This window comes from Pipistrellus hanaki (genome assembly GCF_964339955.1).
Source record: "Pipistrellus hanaki genome assembly, chromosome: 14".
NCBI lineage: Eukaryota > Metazoa > Chordata > Mammalia > Chiroptera > Vespertilionidae > Pipistrellus > Pipistrellus hanaki.
Window position 1 is genome coordinate 24,924,367 of NC_140516.1, and position 13,939 is coordinate 24,938,305.

The following is a 13,939-nucleotide window of genomic DNA, read 5'->3' on the forward strand; positions in this document are numbered from 1 at the left end:
AGAGAGGCATTAAAAATATGGCATTATATGTACTCCAGCTTTTTTATTACCCTAATGGTCTTTAACATGGGCAGTACAACCTGATAGAATTTCAATCAAGGAGGCTATTTGCACCTCTACCTAGAATAGAATTGTGACTTTTTGTTTTGTCTCCCCTATAAGATCTATAACCTCAGGGCACTTTATTTCAGTTAATGCTCTTTCAATCTGGCTGCTAGGTATAATTTGGAATTCATTGAGTTGCTGACATAGTTGACCTGGCCAGTGTGATTCAAGGTTAATGGGCCTAAAAGTAGAAATGAAAGAAGTTCTCTGGTAGACATGAAAGGCAATCATAGAAGAGCTAGCTATTCCAGAACAGTGGAGTTAATGAAAAGCTATTTGTCTTCTGTCACTAATACCAGAATTCTAAAGATCCATATATTTAACTAGTCCTAAATAATGATTAAAACTGAGAGGGGAAGAGGTTTTAGAAAAGGCGATTGTCAGCCAGAAATCAATAATGCGAATTTTATGCTTGGTATGAAGGGTCATCAGGGTTAAGCAAGTAAATAAAAGAGCACTTTAGTTTGGTAACCTAATATTACTCAATATTAAACTTGTAAATATTAGTTACGAAAAACAAAATACTATGTGAGGGCATCCTAATCAAAAAGCACATTAGTAATTTTCTGTGAGTAGATTATTATTTTTCAAAAAAAAAAAAAAAAGCCACATATAATTCCTCATATATTATTGTATGTTGTTTATAAATAGTGTATTTTATATTATGGTGGCCAAGGAGGCCTTTTTCAGAAATACTTCAATAAAAAATTTATCTGAGTTACTGATTTGATAAGGCCAAGTTAGAATGAGCCAAGATGAATGTCTTAACAGAATCATCTCAGTGGCGATGTTTACATTTAAGGGGGATGCAAATGAGAATGAGTTGAAGAGAGAAACATTTAGAGGGTAGAGGAGAGATTAAGATAAGAAAGATAAATTAACCCAGGAGTTAATACTCTGGGTTCTTCTCTAATCCCTGTGAGTAACTCTACAGATCTTGCTCTCTCATTTATCATCAATGTAATAAAAGCCTAAGCGACTGTTACAGCAGAATGACTGGTCACTATGATGCACACTGACCACCAGGGGACAGATGCTTGACACAGGAGCTTCCCCTTGGTGGTCAGTGCTCTCCCAGAGGGGCAGTGCCGCTCAGCCAGAAGCCAGGCTCATGGCTGGCAAACGCAGTGGTGCTGGTGGGAGCCTCTCCTGCTTCTGTGGCAGGAGGAGCAGCGAGCTGAGTGGTAAGGAGCAGCAAGCAGGCAGATGGTGAGGAGCAAGGGGTCCTGGACTGCGAGAGGGATCCCAGACTGTGAGAGGGATGTCCGACTGCCTGCTTAGGTTCAATCCCTATGGGGAGTGGGCCTAACCCAACAGGTGGACATCCCCCAAGTGTTTCTAGACTGTGAGAGGGTGCAGGCCAGGCTAAGGGATCTCCCCCCCCCCAACCCCAGTGCATGAGTTTTATGCACTGGGTCTCTAGTTATAAATAAAAGATGCAAACTATAGATGTCTAAAAGTCTTTATCAGTCTATAGTTTCCTTATTCTCTGCCTCCCTCTGTGGCCTGCCTTATTATTTGAGGTGGCAAACTACAAAATGGCAAATTTCAATTAGAGGGTGCAGAAATAGGACATTCATGAAAATGCATTTCTCTTCAGCAGACCACTCAGAAACCCACACTAACATGACACATATACTGTTAGGTCCACATTAGCTGATTGAAAGTAAGCCAAGGAAATGCAAGTGACCAAGCAGCAGGAAAAAACTGTGTCACCCACCTACTGAAGAAAACCGATTCCAAAGAGTAATATCCATATAGGTTTCACAGTTTATCACTGAGATCACAGACTACCAGTTTTAGATGACCGATAATTTAAGTGGTTGAGATTAGAGAATATGCCAATTTGTACCTCCTAATGGCATTTCTTTCAATCACATTCTGTCTTTTCTCTGTTTAATAGTATTCAAACAGTAAAGGACTACATTTTAATTTTTTAAAAGATATGCTTGGGCATAGAAGTGTACACTTTGGTAAGATTATTCCTGGAACAATTTGAAGAAAAAGCTAGTCTACCCTAAAAAGACAGAATATTTCACCAGATGTCTCTTAACCAAACTCCTGAATATTTCCTAAGCAAAACTAGCTACTAAAGGTTAAATCTTCTAAATGCAACCTTAAAACATAATGACCAACATACAGCCACGCAAGGAAACTAGCAGGAACTTGACAGATTCTACATCAGATATGACTTTTTCTCTCACTCCCTCCTTCCCTCCTCCTTTCTTCCCTCCTTCACTCCCTATACCTCCCTATGCTCCACTCTTCCCTTTTATTTCTTTATTTTTCTTTCTCTCTCTCTCTTTCCCTCCCTCCCTCCCTTCTTTCTTTTCTTCTTCTTCTTCTTCTTCTTCTTCTTCTTCTTCTTCTTCTTCTTCTTCTTCTTCTTCTTCTTTTCCTTCTTCTTCTTCTTCTTCTTCTTCTTCTTCTTCTTCTTCTTCTTCTTCTTCTTCTTCTTCTTCTTTTTTTAAAGCAAAAACTGCCATTAAGTTTCAGGATATTTATAAAGGAATACTTTATTCACAAATTACATATTCTACAAAGCTTTTCCATTGGAAGAAAAAATGAAGGAAAACAAAGCAAATCTGCTGCCCTGAAAACACATTGAGTCTTGCAGACCCAGCATCTCTGGAAACAATATAAAAATATTATTGCTTCAGTGTGAAAAAAAATATATATATATATTCTACAGAATATGTAAGCCTGAAGAATTGAATTAATGGGGTGCATATTTTAAACATATGATGAAAAACCAATTTTTCTAATGAAGTAATAAAGAGATAATATGCAAATTGACCCTCACACCCTTGCACAAGATGGCCACCTCCATGTGGTCAAAGATGGCCACCCCAATATGGTCAAAATGGCTGCCACAAGAATGCCAGCAGGGGAAGGTAGTTGTGGGCAATCAGGCCCACAGGAGAGGGCAGTTGGGGGTGCCTGGGCCAGCAGGGGAGGGCAGTTGGAGGCAATCGGACTGGTAGGGTAGAAGTTAGGCATTAATCAGGATGGCAGGGTTAAGGGGTAATCAAGTTGGCAGGCAGGTGAGTGGTTGGGAGCCAGCAGACCCAGATTGTGAGAGGGATGTCCAATTGCCAGCAGTCAGACATCCCCTGAGGGGGGTCCCAGATTGGAGAGGGTGCAGGCTGGACTGAGGGACCATCCCTATCCCCCCATACACAGATTTCGTGAACCAAGCCTCTAGTTTCAAATAATTGTTTTAGACATTGACCAACCTAAATTTCAATAAACCCTTTAATGTTTTACCCCCAGAAAAGCCTAGTAAAAATGCACAGAAAGAAAGAATAATAACTAGATCAAAGTTAGTTTATTGTAATTGCAAAATAATGGTAGATTATAAATAGGAATGTACTCAGCCAGTGAAAAAGATCTGGTGAAGCAGGTCAAAGATGGATGCTAAGTGCCATTCCCTTCACATCCTTTTGATAGATGAGCTGCAAGGTACAAAAGAAATAGAAAAAATACACTAATTTTATCTTTCAATGATAGAGTACTAAATATTGTTATGAAAGCTACACACATAAAGGAAAAATACAGAGAAATCTTAAAATGCACTGAATGATTTATCTTAGTGACTGGAGTTGCCTACGAAATATTATGTAGGGAGTGGGTAAATAATTGAGCTAGACACAGTACATGGCTACCTCTAATACCAAAACATTTCCAATGCCTCCTCATTTCTCACCATAGCCAGTCCTCCACTACTCTTCAACATACACTCCGCCAGAGTTTTTCGTGAAATCTTTTCCTCTTTGTCCCTAAACTCTTCAGGCTCAACATTGCCTCTAGGTCTTCAATCTAGTTGACCCCCCACACTCACCACCAGCCCAACTTCACCCATTCTCCCAGTGTTCTCCTTTCTTATTTAAACCCAACCACATCCCACTTCCTCCTTGAAGCCATTGTGTCCATTTCAACCTGCATTGATCACCATAGTCACAGAACTATGATGGTGAATACTTAATATGCCCTCCTATCTTGTTCTTTTATAGTTTCTGCTGTGAATCTAATCTCTCCAACTACAGCTTGTCTTCAAAGGTAGAGATTAAAAATCACAAGTTTATTTGTTGTTGAATTGAGTCTATCATGATAAGCATGTAGATTGATTGTTTCCAGATAACTTTAATAATAAAATATAAGTGATTTACTTCTTTCAGATCATCAACATATTTGAGATATTTTGGCACATTAATGGTCAATTTTCATAATCAATTAATTAATAGCAAACTTTTATTAAGCCCTTTCTAGGTTCCACACTGTGCTATTTGAGATAAGAGTTACTACCACTTAGTCTAATAACATAACAGATAACATTCTTGGAGTTTTAGCATTTACAGTTTATAAAACAATTTGACATATTTTACCTCATTTAATACTTGCAGTATTCTTTATCAATGACTTTAAATGGAAGCTAGTAATGTACTAATCACTCTCTGGAAATCGCATTCCTATCAATTCCATTGCTGTCAGGAGGCAGTTTCTACACAGCATTTCATACCATCACCCATGACTTACAGAGGAGGGTCATAACTAAGCTTTTCACCAATGCTCTTCCCCTAACTTAGTGGGCTGTGGGGCGGGGGGGGGGGGGGGGGGGGGGAAGAGCCTGAGTTATGGGCATATCCACTCTAGCATGTCTAGTTAACTTAGCTTTTTGATACCTTCTCTATTTGTCATGGTAGGTATGGCATTTTTTTTTACTTAGTGTTGTTTTCCTCTAAGCTTCTAAGAACTATCCTCAAAGATAGCATTAACACCATCTCCTAAGCAGCAGCCTCAGGATTCAGTCCCACTCATATTCTCCCAGTTTTTGCTGGCACATGTTGGCTAGAACCTGCAGTTCCTCATAGTGTAGCCCTTTTCAAACTCTCATCAGTCCCAGCACTTTCATAGCTGGGCTGAATGGTGACTTAACTCTAGTTACAACCTGGTGGCCAAGGAGGGAAGTGAGGGCAAAGCAGAGTGGGAAGAATAGAACTTTAAGAGAAAATTGGACTACTTTTTCAGGCCCAGAGGATTAAGGAGAATCTAGGGATGCAAGATTTCTGAGAGTTATCAACCCAGATTTCCCCTTTGCATATCCTAGAGTCACACTTTCCCAAATATATCCCTGTCTTTAGCATAGAAAACTTGCCAAATTTGAGAATTTAGCCTGTTCTATAATTTTGCTACTTTTCTAAGTTCTGGGACTTGATCCTCAACTTTCTGGAAGATGGGAGTTTTCTTTATATGCTGCCAAGGAGAATCTCTGGCTTTCACACTCACTTTTAATTGGTGATTAAAACATCCTGTTTTCACTATCTTCTTCAATATATTGATTGCCTCCAGCTATAGTCATCCAATTCCATAGTCATTATAGTTACTATTTTTCCTTTGCTCTGGTTATCTATTACTGCATTAAATAACACCCCCCAATTGCTGCTGTAAAACAATAAAAACTTTTGTATGTTTACAGATTTGCTAGAGAGAAATTTGAATATGGCATAGTAGGGAGGGATTGCTTTTCTCTTCTTCAAGCCGTCTGGGACATAAGCTGGGAAGACTCCAATATTTTGGTGTTTCTCAAAGGGCTGAAAACTGAATATAGCTGAAAAAGTGGTTCCTAAAGAAGGGTGATGTTTGTCCCCAGGAAACACAGCAATCATGGAAAAACTTTTGTTTGTCACAACAGGGAAGGGAGTGCTATTGGAATCTAGTAGGTTGTAGCCAGAGATACTGCTAAATGTCCTGCGATGTTCTAAAGACACCATGACCTAGTTGGTCCGAAGGTTGTGGGTTATTGTTAAGCTAAAGACACCATGACCAAAATCTCTTATACACATAAGATTACACCTCTCAATACATTTTCTTCTGCCAGAATCACTTTCCAGTTCCCTACCAAAGAGATGTTAACAGTTGCATTCCTATTGTGTGCCAGGAACTAGTCATCCTCCATCCACTACCAGTGTTGGAATTCTCATTAGTATTCAACTGGAGTGGGGGGTGGGGCTTAGAAGGGGGAGGAGAGTTATCCAACTACTCCAATATTTCATTTTAGAGTCTAATTCTCATGATCACTTCTGGTCCCAACCTTCACAGATCAGGGTTCCTAGGAAACAGACACTAAAAATTCAGAGATTTGCATGTGAGAGATATTTTTGAGGAATACTTTTAGGAACAATACTTCTGAGGGTATAAGGTCAGAAGGTCTGGACAGAGAAGCAAGTTGAACTGTGATGCAATTGCAACAACCCCAGTGAATCCTACTGAGAGTCCAAAAGATAGGATGACCCTTTAAATGTGCCATAGTAGAAGCAAGAGTTTCAGGCTTTTGTATCCCTGCATCGGCCAGCTATTGAATGCAGGCTGCTCCCTTGGAGGGGGCATAAACTTGAGCAACACAGTTTCAGTAGGCTGAGGGCAATTCCCCAAATAGGGACATAGTCACGAGCCGTCAGTAGCTAACACTCCTGCCAGCTAGAGGAACGAAAGCTCAAAGAGGGATTTGGATCTGGACAATGTATTCATTATACATTTGGTCTTATTTGACCAAAGAGAGCTTTTAGAATCCACATTTAATTTACTAGGGAAGAAAATTGTCATTTGTGTTTAGTCCTTGCCCTATAATTGCCATTTGATTTACTTTCAAGTCCAATATGTTTGAGATGTGCCCTGGAAGCTGTTATATAGTGGCTCATCATTGGAGTAACTCAACAGTTATGGCCAAAAACTTATAGCCTAGATGCAAATAATTCTAGACCACATGATTCAAATATTTTCTTTTTTTATGTTTCAATTTTTTTTTAGATAGAGAGGAACAGAGAGGATAGAGATATAGAAGTATCAATGAGAGAGAAACATCATCTATCGCTGATTCTTACATGCCCCCTACTTGATCGAACCCATAACCCAGGCATGTGCCCTGACCAGGAATCAAACTGTGACCTCTTGATTCCTGGGTCAATGCTCAACCACTGAGTCACACTGGCTGGGCATGATTCACATATTTTAAGCAATCCATTGGGAAAAAATTATCCTTGTTTTTCTATTCTATGAAGAATATTTGATCCTTCACCCACATGGCATTTCATTCTTCACCTCTGAAAGAGAGTTCAAGTTTGTGCAGTTCACTGGAGCTCAGCTCAGAAAATAACTAGATGTTTTGTTTATCATATTCCTTTCAATACAGGAGGAAACAGCAAAATTCCCAAACTGTCTTTTATTGTTACTTTACTTTACTTTTCAATGTGAACTAAAACCTGCGTTTGGTCATCTTTTTTATTTTTTAATTTAGGAAGACTTAACTAAATGCTACCCTCTCCATATAAAATGCAACCCTGGGGACAGGTTTTTTTTTTTTAACTTTTGTATTTTTATATTAAAAATAGCATTGTTAGTGGTAGTCACATCTCTAAAATTCAAATAATATTATAGAAGGTAAAAAGGAGATCAAAATAAAAGAATCTGCCTCTCAGTATCAGGGCCAGGAGTAGGGTGAGGCAAATGAAGTATCTAAGATACAAAATTTAAGGAGACATTCACTCTTAGCTGCCAATTCTGAGAATGAGTGCCTCCTAAAACTCTGCACCCACACCTCTCTTGATTCACCCTCATCCCAGTTCTGTTCAGTTGGACAGCTGAATAGCAATCAAATATGAAGAAGGTGGAATGGGTGTGTCTATATGGAGTATATATTTAATAGTTCATATTAAGTGCCTGTTATTCTTATAAGTTCTTTTTTAGTGATTCTTTACCCAAAAGTCACCCACTTGGTATTATGGGTTCTCCTTAGTCTGTTCATATCCAATTTGACCAGGGTTTGACATCTGAGTAGAAACAGTTATCTATGACCTGTGTCTCTGATGTGGTCTACCTTGTGACCTCTTCCCAGCAGGGGTATTTCATATCTGATGGTAACAGTTCAAATCAGTCTAATCATCTTTTGGAGAATTCAGTGGAATTTTTAAGCAGAGAGCAAAGTAGTATCAAGTAGGAAATCCCAGAGAGAGAAGTGTAAAGAGAGACAAGTAGCGAGAAAGAGGGTCAGGAGAGAATTCATTGGTAGCAGCCCATGGAGAGTGGCAGAGATTAAAGAGATTAATAGAGTTGAACACTATTTGAGTCAAAATTAGTACTTTATTGTAGAAATCATGGACATGTTTAGATCATGACACTGGCGTCTGATTCCTGTGGCACACATGTATGTTTAATTGTGAGGGTGATAACTTTACTTTTGTTGAAGCCTAACTATTTAATCCTGAGATGTTTCTCATGTCTACTTTTCCTTTTAACAAATCACTATTAATAGAAATAAACTATACATTTTTCTATATATGTCAGGAGTATGATTCAAGAGGCTCTCAATAAAAGAATTTTCTCCTAAAATCTTTTCCCCAGCTGCTGACCATAGTTTCTTGAATTTTTTGACAGATGATTCATCTGTTTGTGTCCTGAAGGAATTTCAAGCTTGGTGACTGCCTAGTAAAATGTAAGTACATCTGGAAGGGGAAAATTTTGAGTTGCTGCCAAGCAATCTCTTATTTTGTTTAGTTGCAGGTGAAACTCTTGAGATTGAGATAAAGAAAACCCTTTAGATCAGCTCCATCCTATAAACTTTGGCCACACCAATCACAAGGGCTCTGCTCACCTACAGGTCATATTTTTACCTACTTTGCATTATCTGTCTTAATATACATCACCCTCCTCTAAGAGTTAACAGCTTACAAAATACGGTGTTAAAGTGACTGCTGACCAAACCAGAGCTGAGTTGCCATTCTGTGTCCTGGCATACACAAAGAGCACAGGGTCAGAGCAAGACAGACCTGAGTTCAAATCCCAATTCAGCTATGTATGTGGTGGGTAACCTTTTGATGACCATTTCTTCTTCTTTTTTTTAAGCTGAAGTGTTTACTCATTTGTAAAATGATGATAATAAGGTCCTTTTGGTAGAGCTATTTTGAGGATTATGAATAACACTAGTGCTCCAGTGCATGGATTCGTGCACATTAAAAGGAAATTAATTAGAAGGTGGCTAGTGGGACACCACTAGGCAAGAGGGCCTTGACATACCCTGGATGCAGCCGCCCACCAGTCCCTCCCCAGCTGGTCACACCTGGGGTAGCGCTGTGGCTCGAAGGGCATCTGCGGAGTAAGTGGGGTCCCTCCTGCAGGTGGGGTCCCTCAGCCTGGCCTGCAGGGATCAGGCCAAAACCGGCTCTCCGACATTCCTCATGGGTTCCTGGATTGTGAGAGGGTGGTTCTCAAGTGATGCACCTTAGAATAGGGCTCCCTCCTCTCTGGTTCTGCGGTGCATCACCCAAGCAGCCATCGCTGCCAAGTGACCACAGCTCAGCAACTCCTGCATTGAGCATCTGCCCCTGGTGGTCAGTGCGCGTCATAGTGACCAGTTGTTCTGCTGTTCTGTTGATTTGCATATTAGCTTTTTATTATATAGGATTCCTTTCAACAGGGCATCCCTAATGTACTGTGGTAATTATCTACCTATATGCTTTATCTATTTTTTTTTTTTTTTTGGAATTTTTTTTTTTTTATTTATTTTTTACATATTTTCTTGATTTTTTTTTTATTGCCCCCCTCCCTCCCTCCCACACATCCCCTCCCTCCCCATAGTTTTATGTCCATTGGTTGTACTTATATGCATTTATACAAGTCCTTCGGTTGATCTATTATCTCCCCCTGATATCCCTACCCTCCCCACTGTAATTTGACAGTCTGCCTGTTGCTTTACTTTCTCTATATCTGTCTCTTGGTTCATCAGTTTATAAAGATCTTTATCATCCACCGATGTGTGAGGTCATGTGGTGTTTCTCTTTCGTTGATTGGCTTATTTCACGAGGAACTTCTTTCTATCGGCACAAACTTTAACAGAAATAACTGATATTTGGGTGAGTACCTGAAGATGAATAATTTTAAAGCTTTTAAGTGTTGACTCTTCTTTTGGCAGGAATAAAGATTAAAATGCCATCTGCTTGTGCTAATAACTGAACTTCTGCCCTTGCTATAGTGCAGGACCAATATGGTCACCACTTGTGAGTGTGTGCTTCAGACCTGGCATTCCCTCCTGATGCTCTTTAACTAGCTCATCTTCTTCCTCCCCTGATGAAACCACATGGAACAAAATAATCGACTTTCCCATTTTGCTGGCCCAGATCTACACTGTGCATCATTTTCCTCTCACAGATGCTCTATCCAGGTGGCAGAAGATCAGCTTTAGAAACAGAAATACGGTTTCTTGTTTCCTTTATTTCCTCAATCCAACCCACAAAGCATTTTAAGATTCCTGTAAATCCGATATTGGAATGTCCAAATTATAGCTTCCAAAGTACCTTTGTGCCAGGAAGAAGGATAAAAATCAAATTGGCTCCGAGTGTTTTCAGGAGGAGCCGCAGCTGTTATACTGTTACTCCTTGTGGCTTTTGATGGCTCCAAATTTGGGGAAGCTGTGCTGTGACCATCATAGTAAGTGTGCAGGCTTCTTCCTGGGGCTTCACTAACCCAGGGAAGCCCGCCAAGCAAGGAAGAGGGAGTTAATTTCATGGCCAGACTTCCAAAGAAGTTCTGAGTTGTTTCAGATCAGCTCACCAAATCTTTATAATGGGAGTAACATTCTCAGTCCTTAAATTTTACCTATGTTACTTGTGAGATATGAATTTATTATGAAGGTTTAAGCAGCCAGAACCATGAGCATAAATTCTATTAAATGATTTATTTTCCATTTCATTTTTTTTCTTGAAATAAGGCTCAGCTTATGTCTGGGAATATGCACCCACAGAGATTTACAAGGAAATTAATGCTAAGATGCTTGTGTGCATTTCAGAATGTTCTCTTTCATTTTCTAAGAAGGAAGATTTGTAAAGACAATTTGTTTACCCACACATGTTGTTCTCCCTAGAGTGCCTTTCTATTCAGCATCAGACAGGACCCAGGTGGTAAGGTGGCAGTTTTTTTACACTGAGGCCAAGGTTCATGGAGATATGAAAAGTCCTGTCACACGGAGAGATTCTTGTACAGACAGCCTCAACGTTGTGCTTGTTATTTATAGTGAATTACTTGTCTCCTGTCCTCCTCCTTTTCCTGCCACAGCACCTTCCCCCAAGGTAATGCTAGCTAAGTCACCTGTTGCTCCACTGCTAATTGCTATTCACATCATTTGGATGAGTTGCTTGTAACCAAGACAACCAGGAGTGGCACTTGCGCAGTCAGCCAACCGTTTCCTCCATCTGGTCAGGCTGCAAGAATGGTCTAGTTCATGTCACTCTTGTGGTGGCAAGAAATAAACATTCAGCAGAATCCCTCTCTCTGTATCATCAGTTTCTCCTCAAGGATTCAGGGACTGTACACTTTTCTCTAGATTTATCAATTAACTTATTTTATTCCTTCTAACAAATCTCGATATATTTTGCTTCTTCAATACATTATTACGCTTCCAGTCAGTCTGATGCACTCAACATCTTAAAATTAAATGTACAGACACGCAGGCAAACACATTCCTTTGCTTGGATCACTTCCAATGAATGTGTGGGTCCCACTCTTACACCTTTCTATCTTTGTTACTCAGACGTAGCCACCTGTGTGGGCCTCTTAAAATTGAATGTTGAACCTGATCAGCATCCTCCAATGGCTTTTCATCTCACTCAGAGTGAAAGCCAAAGCCCTTACATGCTTCCAAGGTCCAGCTGATCTCTGACTTCATCTTTTCCACCCTTCTGTCCTTGCTCAATCCCTGCTAGTCATACCATGCTCCTCTCCAAGGATCTGAACTTGCTGATTCCTCTTCTGGAAAGTTTTCTCACCAGATACACATTTATATGGTTGCTCTTTTGTCTCTTTTAAGTCTTTACCAGATAAATTAGAAAGAAGGAAAAACTAAACTAATGTAGCTTCTTAGGGAAAAGGTAAATGAGCAAAATTATACATATACTAAAGGCCCGTTGCACAAAGATTCGTGCAATAGGCCTTCCTTCCCCTGGCTGCTACCACCAGTTTTCCTCCAGCACCCGGGACCCAGGCCTTTGCTCTGGCCACCACCTTCAGTCTTCGCTGTGGCCAGAGCCTTCAGTCTTTGCTCCAGCTGGAGCACACACGTCAGGAAGGTCCCCTTCATCCCCACTTGTGCACACTCTGCTACACATCCTTGACTTCCTTTTTCCTGGTCTTACTGAGGTTTTATCTTTAAACTGCCCCTTTATTGAAGCACTCTTTTTCTAGAAGCAATGCATGACTCTGCAAGAGATGACCAGGGGACATATTGAGAGGCAGACACTGCACTGTACTCAGAATTACCTCTGCCCTCTAACCCCAACCTATTTTTCTTGTCTTGAACTTACTAGTATGAACCCGCCTCCCTCCTCCAGATGTGGAAGTCTTTCCTACTTGGCCCCCTGGGGAGCAGCCTCCCGGCCCTCCAGACATGCTCAGACCATAAGCAGAGTGAAGTTCTGACAGTCCTGGGAGTGAGAGCACTTTTGGTCAGGAGCAAGCACATAAAACAGCCACCACCCTTCGACTGCATATCTCACTGTCTGACTATTAATTTTTATTGCATATTTTGAATAACTTTTCCTAGAGCTATTTTGATGATAATCTTTTTTAAAAATCATTAAAAGATGATGATTTGGGGGAAAGTTTTTTAGAAATGCAATCGTTATCCTTCTCCCTCCCAAGCTACCCTTTTGACTCAAATTTATCTGTATGCTCAGGCAAACAGCTTGGTTCAAGCTGGAAATCCTACATAGGAAAAAAAAAAAAAAGCTTTTTCTGATTAAGTTTCTGTCTTCCACTGGGCTATTCACTAAGGGATAGCTGTGGACAGCACCTTTACCCTTTAAATCTGCCCTCTCCCCCATCCCAGTCTTCCAGAAGAATCCATCAGTGTGGATGGGGGCTGGAGTTAAACCTTCAGGTTACATGGCAGAATTGTCAAGCCTTGAATCCATAGAGCCATCAGATGAGCTAAAGAAAGTGTGAGAAGCAGAGAGGCCTGAAGCCTGAGGAATATTGATAAATTACCATTTTATTGGTCATCAAAAAGAATTTGTGCACTGCATTGTTTAGAAATTGACCCACTATTACATTTTATAAAAGGATATGCCTACATTTATAGATGCACACAAATAATGTATGCTAAGTTACGTTTGTTTTATTGGCAGGGACACCCACTACACCCTGGGAAATCCAGAAAACATATTGTAACTATAACTTCAAATCTCTTGTGTTGCACCTTGGAACAGAATTATCTGACAGTGGTAGCAGTTGTAGGATTTTGCCAATGAGAGCAGAAAATCCCAGAAGCAGAGAGCTTTATTCTTTGTGAATTTCTGGCAAAACTACATCTGAACCATGTTTTGAGTTCTAATTAGGAAAGTAGTTCATGATCAGAGTAAAACATTTTTAAAACACATAAAAGTATAAAGAAAACAAAGGGAGTTTACAATGTCAAAATCTAAGGATAAGTACTCTTACTATTCTGGTGTATTATATTCTGGAATATTACATATTCTTTTATGCACTAGAGGCCTGGTGCATGAAATTTGTACACTGTGGGGGGAGGGTGTTCCTCAGCCCAGCCTGCACCCTCTCACAATCTGGGACCACTGGCTCCCAACTACTCGCCTGCCTGCCTGCCTGCCTGCCTGCCTGATTGCCCCTTAACTACTTCTGCCTGCCAGCCTTATCACCCCCTAACCACTCCCCTGCCAGTCTGATCCCCTTCCAGCCCAATTGCCCCCAACTGCCCTCCCCAGTTGGCCCGATCACCCCAACTGTCCTTCCCTGCTGCCTGGTTGCCCCTAACTGCCCTCCCCTGCAAGGCCTA